Here is a 22,378-nt window from a genome sequence, read left to right as displayed (position 1 = left end):
CTATTTAAATAAATAAAATATAATTTTAAAAATATTAAATGTTAAATAACCGAGTTTTCCCAAGCGTGAGAAAAAAAGAAGGAAAAAAAAAAAAAAAATGCGAGCGAAAAGTTTCTGATCTGGCCTGATATTCCGAATTTCCTTCTCCTCCTCGCGAATAATAATAACGGGTTTCGGATAGACGACAGGGTGCGCCGCGCTTCCGGTTCGGGCGCGCCTCTCGTCCCCCTCGCGCGAGCCAGAGAACTTTCCTACGATTTCTTTCTTCGCGCTTTGCCAATTTCGTGCTTCCTGCCCGCCGAAAAAGAATCGTGTTTCGAACGATTTCTCGCGTTCGCGGCCATGTTTCCTCTCCCTCCGCCCCCTTTCCTCGCGTCCCTTCGACGCGCGTTGTTCCGCCATCGCTCGGGAGGCTTCTCCCTCCTCCTCGCTTTTTTCCTTTTTTTTTTTTTTATCATTCTCTTTCCTTCCTTGAGCCACTTCCGTCCCTTTCCCCCGCGGCTCGCGGCTTTTCCACTATCGCCGTAAATCAAAACTCGAGGAGAAAACGCGGCCAAATACGTAGAGCGCGCGCGAAACCCCGCGTGTACCGGGTGTCCCGAACGACCGACTATCCCTTCCTTCCTTTCTTTCTTTCTCTCCATCGGTCTGGCGCCATGCTGCGAGCCGAATGACATTCGCGAGAGATATTTCTGCTCTTCGATAAGTTTTTTTTTTTTTAAGGCGTAAGAGAAGAGGAAGGCTTATGTAAAGGGGATGTAAAAGAAGAAGAAAATGGTGCATCCTTTGTCGTAGTTAGCAAATCGTCGAGTGGAAATTTACTATGGGACGATCTTGTAATTTTGTACCATCATTGAAGAAAAAAAAAAGGGGCGGATTTATATTTTAAAACAATTTTAACAAGTAGTATTAAGAAAAATTGTTTACGAATTATCTTCCGACTTGTTTAAAACTAATGATTAATTCAATTTTTTAAATTTCCCGCTTTATACATTTAAATATTAACATTTAAAAAAAATATACATTTCTTCGAGAAAAAAATCCAATAACCAAGATCGATGATCCCTTTACCCACTTGATCCGAAACATTTCTTTTTCCGCCATTCAAAGCGTAGACCTTCGCCGTAAGAAGGAGGCAAAAACTAAATCGAAAGGAGAAATAGTCGCGATATAAATCCTCGCGAAGATCCCCGTCCCTTGTTACATTATATATCCTGTAAAATCACGAGAAATATCGTAGGAAGGACAACGGGCATAAGGAGAAGGCCGCAAGAAGCATCCCCCTCCAGCGAGGACGCGAGAAAGAAAGGAGGGTGGAGGGTCGCCGGCAGAGGCTGTGCTGTAGGGTCGAATAAAATTTTACGGCCGCGAAATCGTCCAATAATTGTTACGGCTCGCTTTGATCGCGTAAAACACGTCGTAAACGTCGAAAGGGACGACCCCCTGGCCGGCAGGAATTACTCTTAACCCCCTTACGGAGTATTATGCCGCATTACCGGCAATGCTGCGTTCGCGTCTGCACGCCTCCTCCCCGCCCCTTCCCGCGCGCTGTATATCCTTTCGAAAATCTTATCCTTCGGGCTCAGGGTGATGGCAGGCGGTCCACAATCCGCACCCCATAAAATGGGCGGCGAGAAGGGGCGATAGCTTTTGCATCACGGGTGTCTCCATCCTCCAGCCAATTTTCTCACTTTTCGCGTTAATTTAACCGCCGAGAGGGACGATTGTATTACAACTCTCTGTCGGGTTTTGTTTCTTACGCGTTTGTTTCTCGATTTCAACGCGAGGGGGAAATCGTGTTTCACAACGTGCGTCGCGTGTGATTAACGTTAATGTTAAACGGGAATAACCACGATGGTTATTTATAGTAAGTACATTGGATGAATGTAAATACGAATTTTATATTAATTCAGAAATTATGCGAGTAATTTCGTGTGCAAATAAAAATAACTTTTGATCTTTTGGGAACCTACGAGTTAATAGAATACACTTGGATTCTACGTCTTTCTGACAAACGTATATCCATTATCGCGAAACTTGCTGTTTCTTTGAATTCATTTTTTACAGTGTTAAAAACTTTTATCGTTTCAATCGTGAAATAAGTGAACGATCGAGGAAAAATATCAGAAGGAATAAAGTTTCTCAAGTTCTCTATACAGTCTTACATCATCGTGAAAATGAAAAATATACATATATAAATTAACATACATTCACTTTACCTGAAATAATTTAAACTAACCAAAAACAATAATTCGTCTATCCTTATAAAAATCATATCACCGATCCTCAAGCGTTCAAAACCCATCGATTCCTTCGAGAACTTTCCACGAAAAAAAAGAGCGCCAAAATCGTTGCACCGTAAAAAAATCGAACATTTTTCTTTCTTCGAGAAAGAGCTAGAAGCAATCTCCTCTCTCTTAAAAAAAAAAAAAAAAAAAAAAAAAAAAAAAAAAAAGAAGAAGAAGAAAAATACAACTGTTAATATATTCAAGCAAAATGATTACATCGTGCAGAAATATCTCGGGACCAAGACTCGAGCTTACGTGGCCTCCACCTCTTCTTCCCTCTCTTATTTTCGAGATACGACCTTCTCTCTCCCTCTCTCCCTCCGTCCGTGTGCCACACACCAAGCAGTCGGGCAAGATCTTTTAATGAAACGCGGATGTTAGAATGGCAGGAATGCTGCAAAATGGTCTAGGCGTGCTATGTACTCTACGTGGAAACGTACACAAGCCCGTCTCGTGATCCGGCTCGAGTAACACGTACACACGCGCATACGCGCACAGAGCCGCGTACGGGAACGTTTCACACACGCGAGAGAGTGGAAAAGCGTCCACGTACGCAGAGAGATGTATATGCATGTACAGAGGAGAGCGGTAGATGGCGGCGTCTCGAGGCAAATTAAGCCCCTCGACTCCGCCTCGGCTTCGTTATTGAAGTGGCATTCCTGCTTGGGAAACCCTCGAGGACTTGTCTCCTGTGTGTGTACGCCGCGACGACGATAACTAGACTTTTTAATAGCTTAATAACGGCCGAAGATATCCGCGACGGGTTAACGAGGAGCCGCGGATCGGGATCCGGAGGTCGAAATTTACTTTGCCACGCACACCTCTCGATGGATGGTGGTAAGCAAATCGTTGGTGGTGTGTTATGGCTCGCCTCCGCTTTGCTATATATATATATATATATATATATACTTGTATCGATCGAAAGTTTGGAATGAGGAGAATTTAGGAGGATTAGGATTTTGTTGATGTCATGGATCTTATTAGAATTTGAGAATTCCAGAGGAAGGGAAATTTTTTTCAATGTGAAAAATTTAATGGAAAAAGTGGAATTATTGTTATTGGAGCGGTGAAACATGGCAATTATTAACAGTGTGTAGCATTCTTATAATAACGATGATTGCAATTTAATTAAAAATTGGAATAATTATCGTCGTGTTTCGTTGCAACACGTTTTCTCTGTTTAATTTAATTCCAGAATTAAGAAGAATTCGCATTTGTGTGTTTAATGTTATGAGTTCATGATGATACATACGAGATGCTTGAAGTTTATTATCAGATAATAAAATAACGATTTCAATCGTTTATTCAGATGAAGCCAAAGAACAAAGTTGAAGAAATAAAAGAAAGATAAAAAAGACTTTAAACTTCATTGTTAGATCCAATTCCTGTCACGCTTATTATGTCGTTGATTTACACGTCGTTGTTTATCACTAGTCTCAGCCACCAGAAACTGTTCAATTTCACATTTATAAAATTTATAAAATTTATAATAAAAAATACATTTATAATAAAAAAATTTATAATAAAAAAATACATTTATAAAATTAAAAAAAATTCTTAAGAAATATTCGTATACGAAGTTCACGTGAAATTTTCTGCAATTTTATCCGTTCGATAATTAAAAAAACACGATACATCAAAAATGTTAATTATTACAGGGAAAGAAGTCAATTTAATAATCCTTTCATTCGATAATCCTTTTAAATATTGTCCCGCGGCAAAAGGTTTCTCGTTACGATACGAGATTAGCTTGCATTAACGCGGTTATAACGAACAGGCAGAAGAACGAAGCGCCGGTTCATTACCCAGAACAGAAAGGATAAAATAAGAATACAGTGTGTATAAACGGAGTTTAGAAAGAAGGAGAGGAGGAGGAGGAGGAAGAGACAGGAATAAATACGCGAAGGGAGGGGAGAGAAAGAAGGAGTATTAAGGAAACGTTGCAAGATTAAAGGAAAATGGGGGGTTGAAAAAGAAGAGGGAGGGGGAGAGAGAAGGAAAGCGATAGCGGATCGAGAAAGAAATTCTTATTGCCTGGCAAGTCCGGCTTTTCCGCAATATACAGCACAGGTGTACCGAATGTGTACACCCCATACCACCCTCTCCTCCCTCGTACACCCACTCTCGTCCGTAAGGGTAGAAACAGCTCCGTGCACGCATGGTCAGGACCGTATTCTGTCTAGTGAAACCCATTACTCTTTGCTCTTGTTTCGTTTCTCCCCGACCATAATATCTATCCCCTCCTCTCTCTCCCCTCCCCTCTTTCTTTTTTTCTTTTTTAACGCGATACACTGGACGTATATAAAAAAAAAAAAAAAAAAAAAAAAAAAAAAAAAAAAAAGAAAAAGTAAAGGTAAAAGTTATCGTTCTCCCCGCACACGTTATTATCGTTCTTTTCTCAAGGGATGGTTGGAAAAGTTTATACAATTCACGACCACTAAGAACAGTTTGTATATTACTCTCGCAATACATCTTATCGATACAGGCCGACAAACGAGGAACGAGGCTTTTAAGCGAATAAAATTATTACCTCCAACGAAGGAGGGGTAGGGGATAAGGGGTTAATCACGACAGAGAACGAGAAATGTTGTTACCGATGGAACAACAATACACCGTGTAAGTGGAACGCTGATTAAAAATAGAGGTCGATTTATACTTAAACCTATTGTAAAATTCAACAGGAATGGCAATCGATTGAACGAAGTTGACAAGGGGGAGGAGGCGGCCTGGGTGGTGTACACCACCCAGTGTATGGAGTTAAAGTCTACCAACCTCGTGGTCTATGATACCTAATGACTTTATAACCTGGTTTATTTCAACAAGCGGAGGCGAGCATCCGCGAGAAACCGGTAAACCGGTATATATTCGCAGACACCGTTCCCCGACCGGTGTGCGTAAATCATTCGGTCTCTCCTTGCAACCTGACTTGGGGAAACTGAACATGGGGGCGGGAGGGAGAGGGGGAGGGAGAAGAGGGAGTTTACAACAACTTCGACCAAAGAGTCACAGGGAGCTTAATCTCGTTCCAACGATCTTGAAATAGCAAACGAGGGAATAAACTTGCGATAAGAATCGAGGACGTTTAAATAGATTTTGAATCGCTGCGAAACGGCGGCCATTCTCTCTTCAAAGGAATTCCTTCCGAAAGAAGGAAACGAAGAAGAAGAAGAAGAGGAGGAGGGGAAAAAAGAGCAATGGATGGAAAATATTTATACCCTCGATGGCGACCTTTCATCCCCCTCCTCCCTTCGAAGGAAAGGGAAAAATATTCAAGGGTTAATTCCATCGTATAAACGTCCACCGATTGAAGTAGATACCTCCTCCACACTCTCGTCTCGTCTCGCCACCTCCTTACTACCGAATCGTTCGCGGGTGTCCCGTGAATTTCGCGTAAAAATCTGCTCGTGCAAATGTATATATTTGTTATTTCCTTGGGTAGAAAAATCCTGCTGAGTTGCGGAGTATTTCCTTTGAAGAGAAAGAGTAAGAAAGAGAGAGAAAGAGAGAGAGGAAACGTTTCCTCTTTCTCGTTCCTTTTTCAAAGAGTGGGAGGCGAGCAGAGCACATCGAGCAGAAGGAACGAGGGGGTGAGGAGAGAGAGAGAAAGAGAGAGAGGGCTAGCTGGCTCGTAAGCGAGAGGAGGAAGGGAGGAGACAGGGGTAGAGCGACGTTCCTGGGGGTGGAGGCGCAGGAGGCAACGTGGCGTATTGATCGAGTGGCTCTCGCGTCGACTACCACACCGCTTTCGAGCCACCCGGTATAGGTGAGCGTCTGCGTTCGTGTTCCTAGGCGAAGAATCGTGCGTGTGTTGTAAACGTCGTTCAAATGCATGCTCCTACTGTCGGGACTATTGTTTATGTATCCATCGTAGTCACAGGGTGATTCAAAAATTAGATCTCATCGAATTTTGATAACACGCACTACTTTGTATTCAGAAGGGGATGAAAGCGTTCGAATTATACGAACGCGAAATAAAATATATGAATTCGAGATACATTATGCTTAAAAATATTGGATAAATATATATTGGATATCAAAAAAATATAAAATTTCGTCAGATTTTACTAATAGTCATTTTTCCGCAGGGGGTGAGAAAAGCGTTCGATTTATACGAACGCGAAATGAAATACGAATTCGAAATATATTACTGCTTAAAAATATTAGATAAATATATATTGGATATCAAAAAAATATATAATTTCGTCAGATTTTACTAATAGTCATTTTTCCGCAGGGGGTGAGAAAAGCGTTCGATTTATACGAACGCGAAATGAAATACGAATTCGAGATGCATTACTGCTTAAAAATATTGGATAAATATATATTGGATATCAAAAAAATATAAAATTTCGTCAGATTTTACTAATAGTCATTTTTCCGCAGGGGGTGAGAAAAGCGTTCGATTTATACGAACGCGAAATGAAATACGAATGCGAGATACATTACTGCGTAAAAATATTAGATAAATATATATTAGATATTGGAAAAATATAAAGTTTCTTTAGATTTTTGATAGTAGCCACTTTTTCATAAAGGGTGAAGCTTTTCGAATTATACGAATGCGAAATATATTAACATTGAAAAGTAAATGTATGTTTATCTTTGACAAGATATATTCTAATTTAAAAAGAAATTATATATAAAATAATCTAAAATCTCGGATCAATATATCTTTATATAAAATATCGAAAATTTATACTATAATTTATAATATGAAAAATGTGTTATGTAAAAATGAAGAAAATCTTTTTGCAATTATACTTTTTCATATTGTTGAATATTATATATAAACTGTAATTATCAGATAAAAAAATTCTAAACGATAAGAGATTTTCTTAATGTTTATCAAAATTAAATATATCAATGATACAAATACGTATAAAAATTTTCCGACAGATAATTATATCAATCCATTGATTGATTCCACGAGAAGATAATAAATCATTAATTCACCTTCAATTTCTACAATTTTGCTAAAATTCGAATAAATATAAACGATATCTTTATTCATTTATCGCGAAATGTGAAATCTTTTGCAAAAACCAAACTCGACAATCGAAAAATCTATTTTTCGCTCAACGTATTATAAAAAGAATAATTTTTCCCTAAATGGACACGATTAACTCCTCCAAGTTTTTTCCTTCGCAAAAATTTTATCATATTCATCGAATATCGTTAAAACTCATCGACTTCCTCATTCCAAAGCACGATCGATCCGCGCCTCTTCGACGATACCTCTCTCTAAACATATCTTTGACGTTTGTCAACTCCAGAATCAGCACACACGGCTTTTGTATATGCACGCGGATATACGCGTAGATTCAGCCGCGTATCCGCGGTGCACCAAACTGTACACTAGCGCGCCTCGTATATAGGGAGGACAAGAGGCAATGGTCAGAAAATAACTCAGTCGGCGGCGTTCCCATGTGCACAGCCTCGTGTACGTGTGCGTTAAACGCGGCTGTGAGCGTTGAAAACACCATGATCTATGGTGTGCGCATCCTACGAATAACGCGGTGACACTTGGCCTGGAAAATCTCCCAAGCATATTCGCACGGTCGGCCGAAGTTTTGCGGGTACGTCCGATTATCGTAAAATTGTCCATATCAATTATATATGGAACTCGTTATAAATAATAAATATATTTATTAATCTAATTGCAAATGAAAACAACAAATATCAAAAAAAAAGAAATCGATAATTTCATCGATATCATTTTCCTTTTATTGGATTTCAAATAAAATAAGGTGATATTGATCGGTGATCTTGAAAGATCAAATGTAAGTTGGAAGAATTTTTAAAAATCGTTGGATTTTTTAACTAATTTTTTAAGGGGAGTTAGAAAACACAAGCAAGTTTTGCAAGAGGAAAAAAATCATAAAAACCTCTCTCTCCGAACTCTTTAACGGGATCTGCAATTTTTCCAGTATCCCCTTCTCGGGGATGGACAGGAGACTTTCGCGTTTCATTTTCATGCCGGTGGCTCCCGTGGGCGTCATAAACGCACGCCTCGTGTCGGTGCATCACCATTGGAAAAACTGCCCCTCACCTTCTCACGCCCCCGATTCGGTTTCCAACTAACGAGACGTACACCCTCTTGCGCGGCTCTAACACACGAAAACCCACGCTAAACGTATCGATGATGAAAACTTCGCCCCGAGAGACAATCTCGTTATTCCCGCCATCTATAAACTATCGTGAAACTTCTCTCTCGAAACTCGTTTCGTTCGCAAGAATTAAAAAGCGAGCAAAAGGACGTGTCCGATGCGAGGGGCCCGTTGCTCTCGTTCAGTTCACCACACTCGTACAAAACTCAAGATATAAAATTATATTATATTTATTTCGATAATTAATTCAAAAATTCGACAATTGTTAATGCCATTTTGAAATATTCGTCATACGAAGTCTTTTCTCAATTGCAAGTATCATCACTAGTTTTTCATAATTGAAATGATATTATTATCTTATCTCATATTCTTGTGATTATTTAATTAAATATATTTTAATTCTATAGAAAAAAATGGAGTAAAAAAGAGATTTTATTTACCACCGATTTATTAAATATTAAATCTGAATTTTCTAAAATTTTACTTCTTTCATTTTACATTCACGGTTTGAAAAATTGAAAAGTTATTTTATGAAACGAGTTTCACAAAGACGGCACATTTTTCGCCATTCTGATTATAGCGAGCGGGAAGAGAACAAAGGAAAAAATCGGATAATACGGTCCTTGGTGGAGGCTCTAATGGAGCCATAGAGATCAGGCATGGCTTCTAGAGGGACTAGAGAGGGTAATCCGTCCCTGAGGAAGGGTGGTCCGACGCCACTGTCGGCTCAGCTTCATCCCCGCCAGTCGCTCATCGAATGGGGGGTCGGCCGGCAAGGCGCTCGATATCAAATCGTCGAAAAACCATTGTGAAAGTATCGAGGTCGAAACCGTCGCTGGCCGAATATATATATATATATATATATACGTTTAATCCGTGGAATCTCGCGGCCCAACAATTTTTCAATTTGCCCTGCCCCGTTCCCGCGATTAACCGCGATCGAAACGATAACCTTACGAACGTTACGTAGCGGCCAACGATCAATTTGATTCTTATCCAATTACTTTCGAGCGGTTAATCTCGTCGAGCGGCGAAAAAAAAAAAAAATTTTTTTTCCCTCCCTCTTTCGAAAAATTGTGCAATGAGAGAAAGGCGTGATTACGGGAACGTGGAAAAATTCATGCGTTATCTTCCCGTACGTTGCGACGATTATATTAAAAATTTGTGCACCGTACGAAAACACGTATATATATATATATATATCCCAACGCAAGAAGAATCTACATGTAGGTAGAGGCACGTAAACGCAACCCTCTTTCGCGGCTGCAGAGACATTTTTCTCGTGGTATCCCCTATGTATGCATAATGCATGCAGCCAGGATGCCGCAGACTCTTTACGCGTCGAGAATTCGAAATCGTTCGTCGTGAAAATTCTCGCTGCCGGAGAAGAGAAGGCTCACGTCGACTCTTGTAACAAACCGATTCCCCCGTTCGATCAACGAAACAGCGTATTTAAATCTTAAATGTGCTGTGGGTGCGATTTAGAAGAACGACATAGAATTTTTTAAAATATTAGGAAAGATTCATTAAATTCCCTTCTTCTTCTTCGTAATCTTTTTTCTAAATATGGATAATATTTGTCAAAGATTTCAAGAGGATTAAGAAATCATATTATATAGAGAAAGATTGAAAACAACTATAAATAATCATTGTATATATAATCACGTTCGCCTCGAAGTTTTACCGAACCTTTTTACACAATTTCATTTGTAACCCTAACCTCTGCCTACCTCTTCGAAAAAGAAAAAAAAGGAAGAAAGAAAGAAAGAAAGAAGAAGAAGAAGAAAAATAATACCAGCTATGTCATTTATCGAGAATAATTCGTATATATTTCGCTCGAAGCATTAACTGATATCAGATATTTTCACTTTCTCTTCGTGCAATTTTTATGGAATGTTTATTCCGGCGTAGATAAAAATCAAGCGGCGAGCAACGATTTCGTCGGTTGCTATCGTCGTTTTCGCGCGCGGCAACGCAGATAGAAAATCAGTACCGATACCGAGGCGAGGGATTAAAGGCAGGGCCGTGATCGAGAACGGGGGCGCCCCGTGCACTCGAAACGTCATATTCGAGCGCCGTTTCTGTACCAGACACACGGGACCTGTTGCTGTCGAGTTTACGGTGTTTTTACGAGCGAGGTTACAGCCACCCCTGAGTACGGGGGCTGAACACACCCCCTCCCCGCGGAAACGATATCCCTCTTCTCATTGCCAGTACCTCCATGCCAGAAACCGGGGAAAAGAGAGGGACTGGAAACCGAAACGGCTATCCGTTTATCTCTTCCCCTACGACTCTCTCTCTCTCTCTTCGTTTTTTTTATCTCTCTTCTTTTTTTTTTCCTTTTTTCGCTCGCTCCAAACAAACGATCCGACGAATAATCATTCGGATCTTCGCTCGACGATGAAATCAGAATTGCACGTTGGTCAAAGGTCGAGCGTGAACTGGCAAAATATTCGGCAAATAACACTCGGGAAAGAATCGTTTGTCCACCGTTTGCGTGACTGCTCCTAATACACTGTGTGTGATTCGTGAAATGCACTATATTTCATACTATCACTCGCAAGGATTTTACAGAGTAAAATAAATAATAAGACGTACGTATCTTGGAATTATGGATGAGAAGATTGAAAGAAAATGAAAATCGTTTCGTGCAAATAAATTATCTTTTCAGATTCCATTTTCATATTCTTTCTTGCATCATCTTTCTTTCACATCGAATAAATCAATACGTCAAAGAATCATTAAATATAAGATCAGTATATGTGAAACTTCGTTCCACAATCTCGATCAAATTAAATTCGTTGATTTGAAAACTGCGCTATGAGACAATTTCTTATTCTTTCCTACTCGAGAATTATATATCCTTCATATCCTTCAAACGATACAAATGGCGCGAACGTCTCTGCATTATCCCACATCTTCTTCCTCCCTCTTCCGCGAAGCTCCTCAAACTTGGGGGAGGGAGAGAGAATGTGTAGAATCGAGAGAATCGAGTCACGTCCACGGTACAGAAATTTCGGTTGGAGGCGAGAAAAGTCGAAGGGGAAGATTGTCGGCGCGGGAAGGGAGGGGGTGACTTTCGACGAGAGACGAGTGGCGCGCGCGTATATACGGAGGGATAGAAACAAGTTGGGCGGTGGAGCGTTGAGAAAGTTTCTGGTCGTCGCTAAAGGTAAGGGAAACTTTCCAACTATACCCGAGTTTTGTCTCGCGCAATTAGAAGTTCCCTGTATTATTCATAGCTAACGTTGCTCCACCTAGTCCCAACGGCTCCCCTCCCCCACCGACCTTCCACCTTCCATCCACCCGCTTCTTGCGTCTTCCGCCTTCGATACCGCCTTCGAATGTCGGGGAGCTTCTGTGGCCCGCTTCTTCGTAACGCGCAAAACTCAAAGACCACCAACGAGAGAGGCGCACAAGTCGCGCACGGTTCATGAATTTTAATGAAATCTCCCATCTCACCCCGGAGAGATGGAACCTCTTTCGTGTATATCCACTCCCCTACCCTTTTTCTCTCTCTCTCTCTTTCCTTCCTCTCTTTTATTCTCCTCCTGATCTACGCTCTTTACGCGCCACTCGATATTCGCCACGAGGATTCCCTCCCTCGTTTCGCAACTATTCCACGAATCCAAGCGTGCATCGAGTAAGCTGCACCTCCAATCATCACTGGGGCATTAACAGAATTCTAATTGTATCCAATCGTATTGTATCTCCGTCCAAAAAAAGAGCGTATCGATAATAATAATAATAATAATAATAATAATAATAATACAAACGAAAATTCGTTTCACGTAAAATTAGAAATCTTTTTCGATTCGAGAGAGAAAGAGAGGGTGGATAATCGAGTAATGGGTTAAACGAGCGTTCGAAGCCTCGCGATAAAACGAAGCCTCGAATCGATCGATTAATGACGAACTAACTGCGCGCACGCGATACAGAATGTTATAAGAGTGGAAGGGGAGGGAGAAAGGGAGAAAGGTTCGTTCTTACACGCCACCGCACAATTCATCCCCCCCCCCCTATAAAATTATCCTGATACGGTTTTCCAATGGGAGAACGTACGTACGTACGATGCTCGGCTCAAGGACGAGCTGTCACTCTCTTGTCATCTTGTACCCGGATGGAATTGAAATGGAATTAAATTAATACGATAACGGTTGGCCGCTGTATGTACGGCACGTAATAAACCGTATACACTGAGGCGTTGCACACTTACCGAGGCGCGGGGGCTGCGGAGAAGGAAGGTCGACATCGCGTGTCTTGTTGGATTTTCCACGAACGGAGGCAACAAACAAACTGGTGATACTTATTTCGTGCCAAGGAACGCGCGGTTATTGTTATTCTCGAGGGTGGGACGCCATTCAACCGTCACCTCGTACGTCTAACCCCTCGAACGGAGGGGGCGGCGAGAGATGGAACGCGTCCCAAATTTACACGCCTAGTATCATAGAGATCGGGTTGAGTTTACTTAGTGGGATGAATTTTGCAATAAGTTCGCGACAGAGGGTTCTAAGGAAATGGTGATAATCGAGAAAATCAAAATTTCTTTTCAATTTTGAATAATAACCACGAGATAGTTCGAGTAAAGTACTTTTGCTTCTTTTAAAAAATATTAGAATTTTTTTAATTCTGATTTATATAACTATTCATTTCGAAGAATTATATTTTCTTGGCTGTCTTTGTGATAATCTAAGTGCACACTAATAAACGAGTATGCATTTATATCTGTAAAATAATATTACTTTTCTTTAGAAAATTTCAATTACAACAAAATTATAAATTCAAAGTAGATTTTCGAAATTTGCAAATACTCGGTAAACCAGTTTGAAATGAATGAAAATCTTAAACCTTTCTATAAATATTCCAATAAAATCTTTTCTCTTCGCTCATATTTATAAATTAATTATATTTTGCAATTGCAGAAAAGCATCGTGGTTGAAAACGAAGAAGAAAGATTCGGGCAAAGGAACCGATGACCCGAAAAGAGAAACTGATTAGAATTCGAAAAAGAGGAGGAGGAGGAGACGAATGAATCGAAGAAAAAAGGGCAAGGTTATATTCCATCGGGAACGAAAAGGGCCTAACGATCCACGGTACGAGCTTCTCTTCGCCCCATGCAATCTCCATAGAATTACCATACGATTAAGAGAATACCGACCTCCGGTGTACGTACACCGGGGCCAACATTAGCCCTCGAGAGTCTTCCAATTAGCCTCTCGAAAGATCGTTCTTCTCTCGTCTATATAGATCGCGCCAGAGTTACCGGAGAGAGGACATAAGATCTCGGATATATGCGAGCCGAGATAATCAGGGTAAGCGTGGAAAAAAAAAAAAAAAAGTGCGCGTCCAACATCAAAAATCGTATTTTGTTGCAACACTTTCTTCGTTATACACGTACAATGTACCTAGTAAGTAACGATATAAAGTAATTGAAAAAAAAAAAAAAAGAAAATAGAAGTTGTTATTAAGTTTCGCGAAAAAAAGATACTTTGGAATTTTAGCACCTGACAACAAACGGAGAATAAGCAAGATAAACGTACTTTAATCCTTATATTCGATTTAAATATTTTATTATTAAAATTTGATTACTATAAACTCGATGATATATCCAAAGTAGCATAAAATGCCAGAAGAAGAAAGAATAATTCTAATTCTGTATCTGTATTCACGAAAATTTTACATACGTTTATATATTTTTCAGATTAATTATTAGGAGCGATTGGGTAGAGGTAGACGCGTATGGGCCAGGATGACGTATATCCGCAGGCGCGTGTTAAGCACGTGAGAGCACGTAGAGGCGAGCAGAAAAGAGTGTATTGCGTCGCGGACATGGCGGAACTCCCGTCGCATTCTCCTTCTTCTTCCTTCCACCACCTCCCTTCCCCCCGCTTTACGAGCTTATTTTACTGGATTTTTATGATATAACGTACCCGCACCTAGCTCGAGCCCCGAAGTTTATAGGTTTGTGAGATTTTATCGTGGCGTAACGTATGGTTTGTTAAATCGACCCCCTGCGCAACACACGCGTGGCCGCCGATTCACGTACGAGGAGGAGCACTCGAACACGCACGATGAATTCCGCAAAGGGGCCTCTTGCCGGTTTTAGATATTTATCGCGCGGTACGACGACCCAAGTGGATCGCTTGTTTATTTTTCCAAACTCCTTTCGAGTTTTTCGTTTCCCACCTCCTCAGAAATTCTCGAGAACTCTTCGTTCCACCCCTTCCACTCCCGCTTGTTCCGTGACTCTTGTTATCGGACGATACTTGTTGCCGATTATAAACGGCGATTAAAACGATTCGGATCGAGATAGAGGATTTGGAATTTGGAACGGGGTTCGAAAAAGATAACCAATCTGATCGATCTTATTATTATTTTAGAAAATAATTTTAGATTTTAGAAAACTTGATCATTTCTATGGTCATTCTATGGTATTTCGCGCGTCGACAAAATAATTGTCAAATATTTCTAAATAAATAAAACGCATTTTGTTATTTATACCATTTATATATATATATATATATACGATTAAAAATCTGTTACGCAATTTCGTTTCTCGAGATTCGAGAAATTACTCATCCACGTGTATTTATAAATATAAACGTTGCGAGACTCAAGATTCGATATAAACGGATCTCAAAAACTGATTTAATTATCAAGCGCAATAATAAAATCCGATTCAACGTGCTCCTCTTCCTATCATCTTATTCTCGCGCGCCTCTCATACAATCCTCGTTAGCCAACACCCGCGCACACGTTCAAAACAAACTCGTGAATTAGAATACATCGATAATGGAGTTAACGCTTTGACCGAACCGCGATAAAATCGAGCGGTATAGTATATGCAATAATTGCGCCGCCAACGTACTACGTATATTATATTCCCGCGCGAATGCTTTTTACGTCGCGTTAATTGTACGTTGAACGGTGTATCAAAGGATCTCTGGTAGGTAGGATCTTTGGTATCGATCAGAGATTGCGCACAAGGGGGGAGGGGAGGTTCTTTCGCGAGGGCGATGACCATAACGACGACTTCCGGTCAGTAACTCGGCGCAATTAAAGCGACTTAAGTGCAATTCCGTTAACGGGACAGCCAGTGTAACTGTCGTGTACGACTTGACAGCACAATGCCTCCTCGGCTCTCTTGGATTTCCTTTTGTTCCCCGAGTATCGTTACTTACGCCGGCTCGGATCGTTGCGCGCCATCTTTTATACGATACTTTTTTTCTCTCTCTCTATCTCTCTCTCGCCATCCATTACGCTTCTCGTCGAACGAAGGAAGATACCGCGCACGTGTATGTATATACATATATATATATATATATGTTTGTGTGTGTACGTGCGTGTAACATGGGGCACAGAGGTGGAGACACGTATACACGTCGGTAATATTCGGCCGGCAATAAGTCGAACGTAAGGTTGTTCCAAAAATATCAACGATGCAAGGTTATCTCGTTTCCCTCCCGTGTATTTTTGGATTTTCACAAACACCGGCGTCCAATCCTCCTGTTTCCCGAACAATAACGCCTACGTCAACTCTAACACGTTAACAAATGCGCGTGTATCTTATCTATGCCGGGCCGGGCATTACGGTAACATTATTGCTTGATAATGCAATAAGCTTTTATCTTCACCTATAAATATACACGCGTGTATTGCAACGAGTGAATCGAATGAATGTTTCGTGCGGTAACAGAAGAATGGCTCATCTTTTACACGCTTCTTCCCTGAAATCTGGCCCGGATTTCATCGTTTTCGAAAAATTCGATCCGGATTTTCCATTCTACGCGATTCACTGATCAAATTTTAGAAGGTTAGAAGGGGATAATTGTAGGAATTGTAATAAATGGAAAGTAGTTGGATATTCCTATCGTTTGAAAAATTGCACACGGTCGTTTCAATTATGCAAATGTATATATAATGTAATATAATTGGATACATATTTTATATTTTAGTAGTAAGTACGTTTTAATATAATAATAAATAATAATAGTGAAGAATCGAGCATTAAATAATTATAAACGTTAAAAAAGTTATTTTTAAAATTGTAATATTTGATATATTGTTATGTACAGTAATTTATTATTTCCTTTTTTTTAATTATATTGCAGAATATTTCAGTATAATCTATAAGTATAATAAGTATAATCTATAAGTGAAAATGTTAAATGCATAAAGTTTGTCATAAACACTTCGATGCAAAGTTACAGTTAAAAAATATTAAACCTGAAAAAGTTATATACACAACTGTAACTATATAATAAAGTATTTACAGACAAATTTCATTAGGAATTAAAAGATACATTAAAATTTCTACTATGGAATCGTGCTACAAATTTAAAAAAAAAAATTAAAGACTCAAAAAAAATACATACTACTATTCAAAAATTTGAAAATACATATTTCCAATTATAGCTGCATCGAATTTTCTCCTAATCAATAATTTAATTTGACAAACTTTAGAAAAAATATTCCGTGCCAACAATATTCTAACTTTCTTTTTTAATCTTTAAATTCTAAAAAATATGTCAAATGTGTCACTAATATAACATACACATTCAAAAATCTTATTTCACCTATTGCTATTTCTCTTATTAAAAATTTCACAGGAGAAAAAAAAAAAAAAAAAAAAGAAAAAATTTGCTTTTCTTCAAAGACACACTATATACTAATATACACTACTACGTATTGTGCAATCGTTCGAGCAGAAAGAAACATCGTATAAACCCCTTCCCCGAGAGCATTTTCCCGTGGCAACAGGAACCACCGTGAAACGTCTCGATGTTAAGTAAAAGCTCTCACCTCGGCGTCCACTGGTAAATATACCGAAGCTCGGTGTGCAACCTTAAAAACTTTTCGTAATAAATCAGTGCACAATACGACAGGCTGGAATCGGACAAATCTCGTTAGTCGGGTCGAAGAAGTTTGTGCCGGGAGAAAGAGAGAAAGAGGGGAAGATAGGAGGCAGAGAGAGAAAGAGAGAGAGAGAGAGAGAGGGAGGGAGAGGGAGAGGGAGAGCGAGAGAAGAGGAAAGCCGGTTCACCTTGGTTGCTGGAACCCATCTGCATGCGAGGACCGCGGATGGGGAAGAAGGGGGAGAGAAGAAAAGGACAAACTAAGGAGAAGAGGTGGAAGAGGAGGAGAAGGAGGAGAAAGAAGAAGAAGAAGAAGAAGAAAAGGAAATCGAAGCTAGGGGAACGACATTCCAACTGGGGTCGGGATGAGAAGCGTCATCTCTTGGAAAACCGACGCTACCTTTCTTCTACGTTTCGCCAACCATTGGAGCCCAGCGAGCAAATATCAGAAACGTGCATGATCCCTGCATGATCATCGTAATAAATCGCGCAGATAAAAATTTGGGCGAGATGAATTAATTAGAAGAAATTTCTGAAAATTTCTCTAATTCGAATTACTTAAAAAATAACGAGATAACGCGTGAATATTTTAATCCGCTATATATAATAATAACTTCTCTGTAAATCAGATTACAGGGAATGGCGCGTTTAATCATAATGTACGGCGCGTGTTACGTCAAACGGAGTAAATTACATTATTAATTCTTCTCGAACGCGATGCTTCATTTAGCGGCTCGCCTATGTGACGAAGAAACATTATATAGAATCGCTAATAAGAGACATTGGTAATTGTAATTGATTGCAACTGTACTGGAACGGTACGAAAGTTCCAAATGGAAGATAAATCTTTCAGTGAGACGCGATGGCAGGAAGATTGCGAGAAACTGAGGATTTTTTTCAATACGGATACGAGGCATATTTGATCGATTTCAAAATAATTATATAGGAATAAGAAAGTGACGATTATTTATCTTGGAAATAAAACTATGATTTATATCAACTCCTTTTTTTTTCTTTTTTTTTTTTTTTTTTTTATTTACATTTATGAATCATTAATTTTCTTACAGGCTCGGTTAATTTTCAATACCGACCCAATGACAGTGAAAAATTTACAACGAATGAAGTTTGATTTCTGAATGATTCAGTGTATAAGTGTGAAAGAATAATCTTTACGGTTAAATCATCATTGCAATTATATTGAAATACGAAGCTAGAAATAGAAAATAGTAAATCTTGCAGTAGACGCGATAGCAAGAGATTACAGGGAATTAAGAATTTTTTTAACAGATGCTTAAGTGTGACGAAAAGAGAAAGAAGTGCAAACACAACGAACTTTTACGTGTTCGGAAGGAAACTTTATATAAGTTAAATTATCGTAGGCATAGCGTGTAAAATCGCGTGAGACAAACAAATATGCGATATGTTGCGCAATCCTTTAATTAAACTGAGCATCATCTAATTAACGTAGAACATACAATTTACTCTTATCAGAGGATGATGTTCATTAAGAAAATTGTAGACAAGCTCGTTAATTATTTTTCGAACGCGTTCAATAAAAAGTTAAGGGCATCTATCGGTTCTATAAGATCTTCAATTCCATTTGTATTTCAACTTTTCGTAATTTCGTTGTTTTCTGGATACGTATAACATACGTATATTTTTTCTATACGTTATTATTATCTTCTAATATATATTTTTTTGTTATCTTTATGTTTACATTTTAAAAAAAAAATTTGATAATAATAATAATTATAAGTAGATACAATTTTTCTTTATCGGTTATTCATGATAAAAAAATATCTTTTTACGACGTTTTCGTAAAGAAGATACGATGCATTAAAATTCGAAGCCTATTTCAAAAAAAAATATTTCTACAATATATCCCTTAGTTTCCAACCAACTGTTCTTCTAATCTTTACATTTTACATTTCGCTTCCGGTAATAACAAATTGTAATATAATATAAAGTACAATATATTTACACCTAATTAATTACTAAATAAATATTACAAAAAAATACAACAGCATACCATTTCTGTGATCATCGTGTATTTATCACTGATCAAATTTTCAATATAAGCGAAATCGAGGAATTGAAAGGGTTAAACCAATCTTTCTGAACCCTTATAAAATAACATTTATTTTTTTCTTTTCATTTTCACGATGAGCGAGAAAACAACGCCACCGATTCGAAATCAAGTGGCAATTTAAAGCTCGGCATCGAAGAAAGCAATTAATTCGCGATTATTCAAGATTGCAGGAAAAGCGAGATTGGCCCGACCGAAAGGTCACTTACGGAAACACTTACGGCGTGGATGTGCGAAATAAAACAGAATTACCGCTGGAAGGCGGCCAAATTGAATATGGATTTTTAATTGTTACGGCACAACACGACCGCGGCGTAGCAGTTTCAGAAATACGGTGTGTAATGCGGTGTCGCGCGTCGATGCGACGACGCAGTCCCCGCTCCGGTTTAATTAAATGACGATAAATCGAAAGAGATAGGGAAAGAGTTGACAGCGAGACGGGGAAGGGCGATGGGGAGGGGGGTGAGGGGGAGGTTGCTACATAACCGATTGCAGTCAAGTTGTATTTCGAAACTCGCGTATACGTTACTCGCGCTGACAAACAATAAATAAAGTTGACCGCCAATCGGACAACCAAGCTAGCAATCGATAACGACCACTCTTTGATTAATTACACGGTCACACGCGATCCTTCTTGCGAATTAACTATTCGCTATTTTAGAATTTAGTTTTCCAATAATAGAAGATGGGCTATTGGGAATTTCGTCACGTTCTTTTTTTAATTTTTCTTCTTTTTTGTTTTGCGATAGTATTCGATATATAATAGAAATATAATTGTGAATTTATTTTTTTTTCAAAGCTATACGTATTTAAAGTTAGTCTTAGTGAGCTTGTGGTTCGGGTTTTAGGTTACGTAATATTAATCCTTTGCAGACGAATGTCACCCTTAGAATTAAATTACGTTAAATTTAATTAATTTAATTCTGGTATACATTTGATAGTGAGAAAATTTTTATAAAATAGCAAATATCTTTGCTTATTCCTAATATATAAGTTTTTATATTATGTAGAAAATATTCTCGACTTGTCGGGAATCGAAAGAGTAAAAAATCGTTCGCAAAGGATTAAAGATTATATTTCGTCATCGAAATATCTTCGAAATATTATCAAAAAATACAAAAAATATTTAGAAAAATATATATATCCTTGCTATATAAGTGTAATTTCATTAAATCTCGATTCGAATCGAATTTTAAAAAATTAAATACAAAACAAAAAATTCCACTTCTCAGAAAAGAGATTTCACGCCTTGAAATGATTGTATTTCTGGTATTGGATCTACGTCGATAGCGGTGAGGAATATTTTTAGGAGATCACGGTATGTGGCGTCGACGATTATACCACCGCTGTGAAGAACTATTCAAAGAAAAGATCTCTGAGCGTGGAAGGAGGAGGAGAGGAAGAAAGAGAAGAAGAAAATGGATTAGGGGTTGGTCAAAAGCGGGTTCGAGAAATCCCGCGGATTTTCGAGCTTTCTCTCTTTCTCTCCTTCCTTCCCTTTCCCACCCCTCTCTCTTTCTCCCAACTATCTTCCCAACTAGGGATCTTTGTACATCCCATGGGAAATCGGCCTAAACGGGGTTGACCAAAACAGGTTTTCAAAGATCAACGCGTTTCGAAGGAGAACTGTTTCGAATGACCGTGACAACGCAACGAAGCAATCGGTCATGATACGAGATATTCAAATGAGAATACAGTCCATTAAAAATAGATCTCTCGGCCGAGCGAAGAATGGAAAGATACATTTTTCTGTTTCAATACGTGATTTCCTCGTGACATTTCGAATTATTTTATAACGCTGTGCGCAAACGAATGAATGAATCATTGAAAGATAAAAAAAATATATATATATATATATATTTCTCGGCAGGTGTAATAAAAATCTAGTGTAACATTCGTAATATCAGTACAAGCTGCTACACAACGTTTATCGGTCGCGAATAAGAGAGAGAGAGAGAGAGAGAGAGAGAGAGAGAGAGAGAGAGAGAGAGAGAGAGAATGGGGAGAAATCTGACTTGGTACGGTCCTGATCCGAAGTTATCCGAGCTCCGCGAGAGAGCCGATTATATTAAATGGCTGGTAAAACGGTCTGCTTAACATAGCGTTTATCTGCTCCTCTTGGTTTTAGTACTTTTTCACTGCCTCGTCAGCCATTGCCCATAAACTCTACTACAAGCCTTGCCTCTTTTTCCCTCTTCATCCCCTGTCGCTTACTCTCTGCTACCCCGTACAATTTTTCTCCGTACCTTCGGCCTGACCTACGCGTATATGCGCGCCCATGTGCCATGGGCGAGAACGCGCGTGTATACTTAGCACGACTCATAAAGAATATAGAACCATTAAAACGACTCATCCTCTTGAGTGTGCTCATCATACTTTGACGCCTTTTTTGTTTACATAAATCCTCTTTACGCTTCTCGACACCGTTTCACTTTCTATATCAGACATCGAAAGAGCTCTTTCATGAATGTAATTAAGGGTGGGCATTCAGGGCGAGCCCTGATGTTTTGTCAAATATTATATATTGTTCGTGTCCGCAGCAATTAGCGGGGACACAATTGCGTAGAGAACGGGACGTTTTTTTTACACGTAGGATTCTCCGCAAAGAGAAAACATACGTAAAAAATGCAAACGACCGATACGTAATCGATAATTACGACAACCTTGAATTTTTAATTAATACACGAGTGGAGCCTGTTTTCTTTCTCAATGAATAATAACGTCAATACGATCGAATGAATTTACTTCTCTAAATACTAAATTAAAAGATAACCAACTTTATGAATATTTTATCGATTATTTTATGCTTTTTCAACGTATAAAACGACCATCGTTTCGTAATCAAGGATAGCATGCCTCTTTTTTCTCAATTTTATCAAAGAAACGTACACAACGGGCACCGTACGTGGAATGTCGAACCCTCAACCAGCACAATACCACCCTCGCCGCGAGAACGAAGAAAACTAGCAAGGGAAAAACGAAAAAGAGAGGGGGAGGGGAGGGGGAGAGGGAAAGGGGAGAGGAGAAAGGAAAGAGGAGAGA

The 22,378-nt window shown here is 39.0% G+C and overlaps 1 protein-coding gene across 9 annotated transcripts in view; it reads right to left on the bottom strand.

The window, feature by feature from the left end:
• The window catches only part of LOC122716462 (homeobox protein extradenticle), a 69,009-nt gene that overhangs the window by 42,842 nt on the left and 3,789 nt on the right, over positions 1 to 22,378 (bottom strand). The gene's annotated exons all lie outside the window — the stretch shown is intronic.

The sequence above is a fragment of the Apis laboriosa genome, unplaced genomic scaffold (assembly GCF_014066325.1).
Source record: "Apis laboriosa isolate Shangri-la unplaced genomic scaffold, ASM1406632v1 scaffold45_cov149, whole genome shotgun sequence".
In the NCBI taxonomy this organism is placed as follows: domain Eukaryota; kingdom Metazoa; phylum Arthropoda; class Insecta; order Hymenoptera; family Apidae; genus Apis; species Apis laboriosa.
The sequence above is the reverse complement of the archived record's forward strand: the minus strand, read 5'-3'. Positions and strand labels throughout refer to the sequence as shown.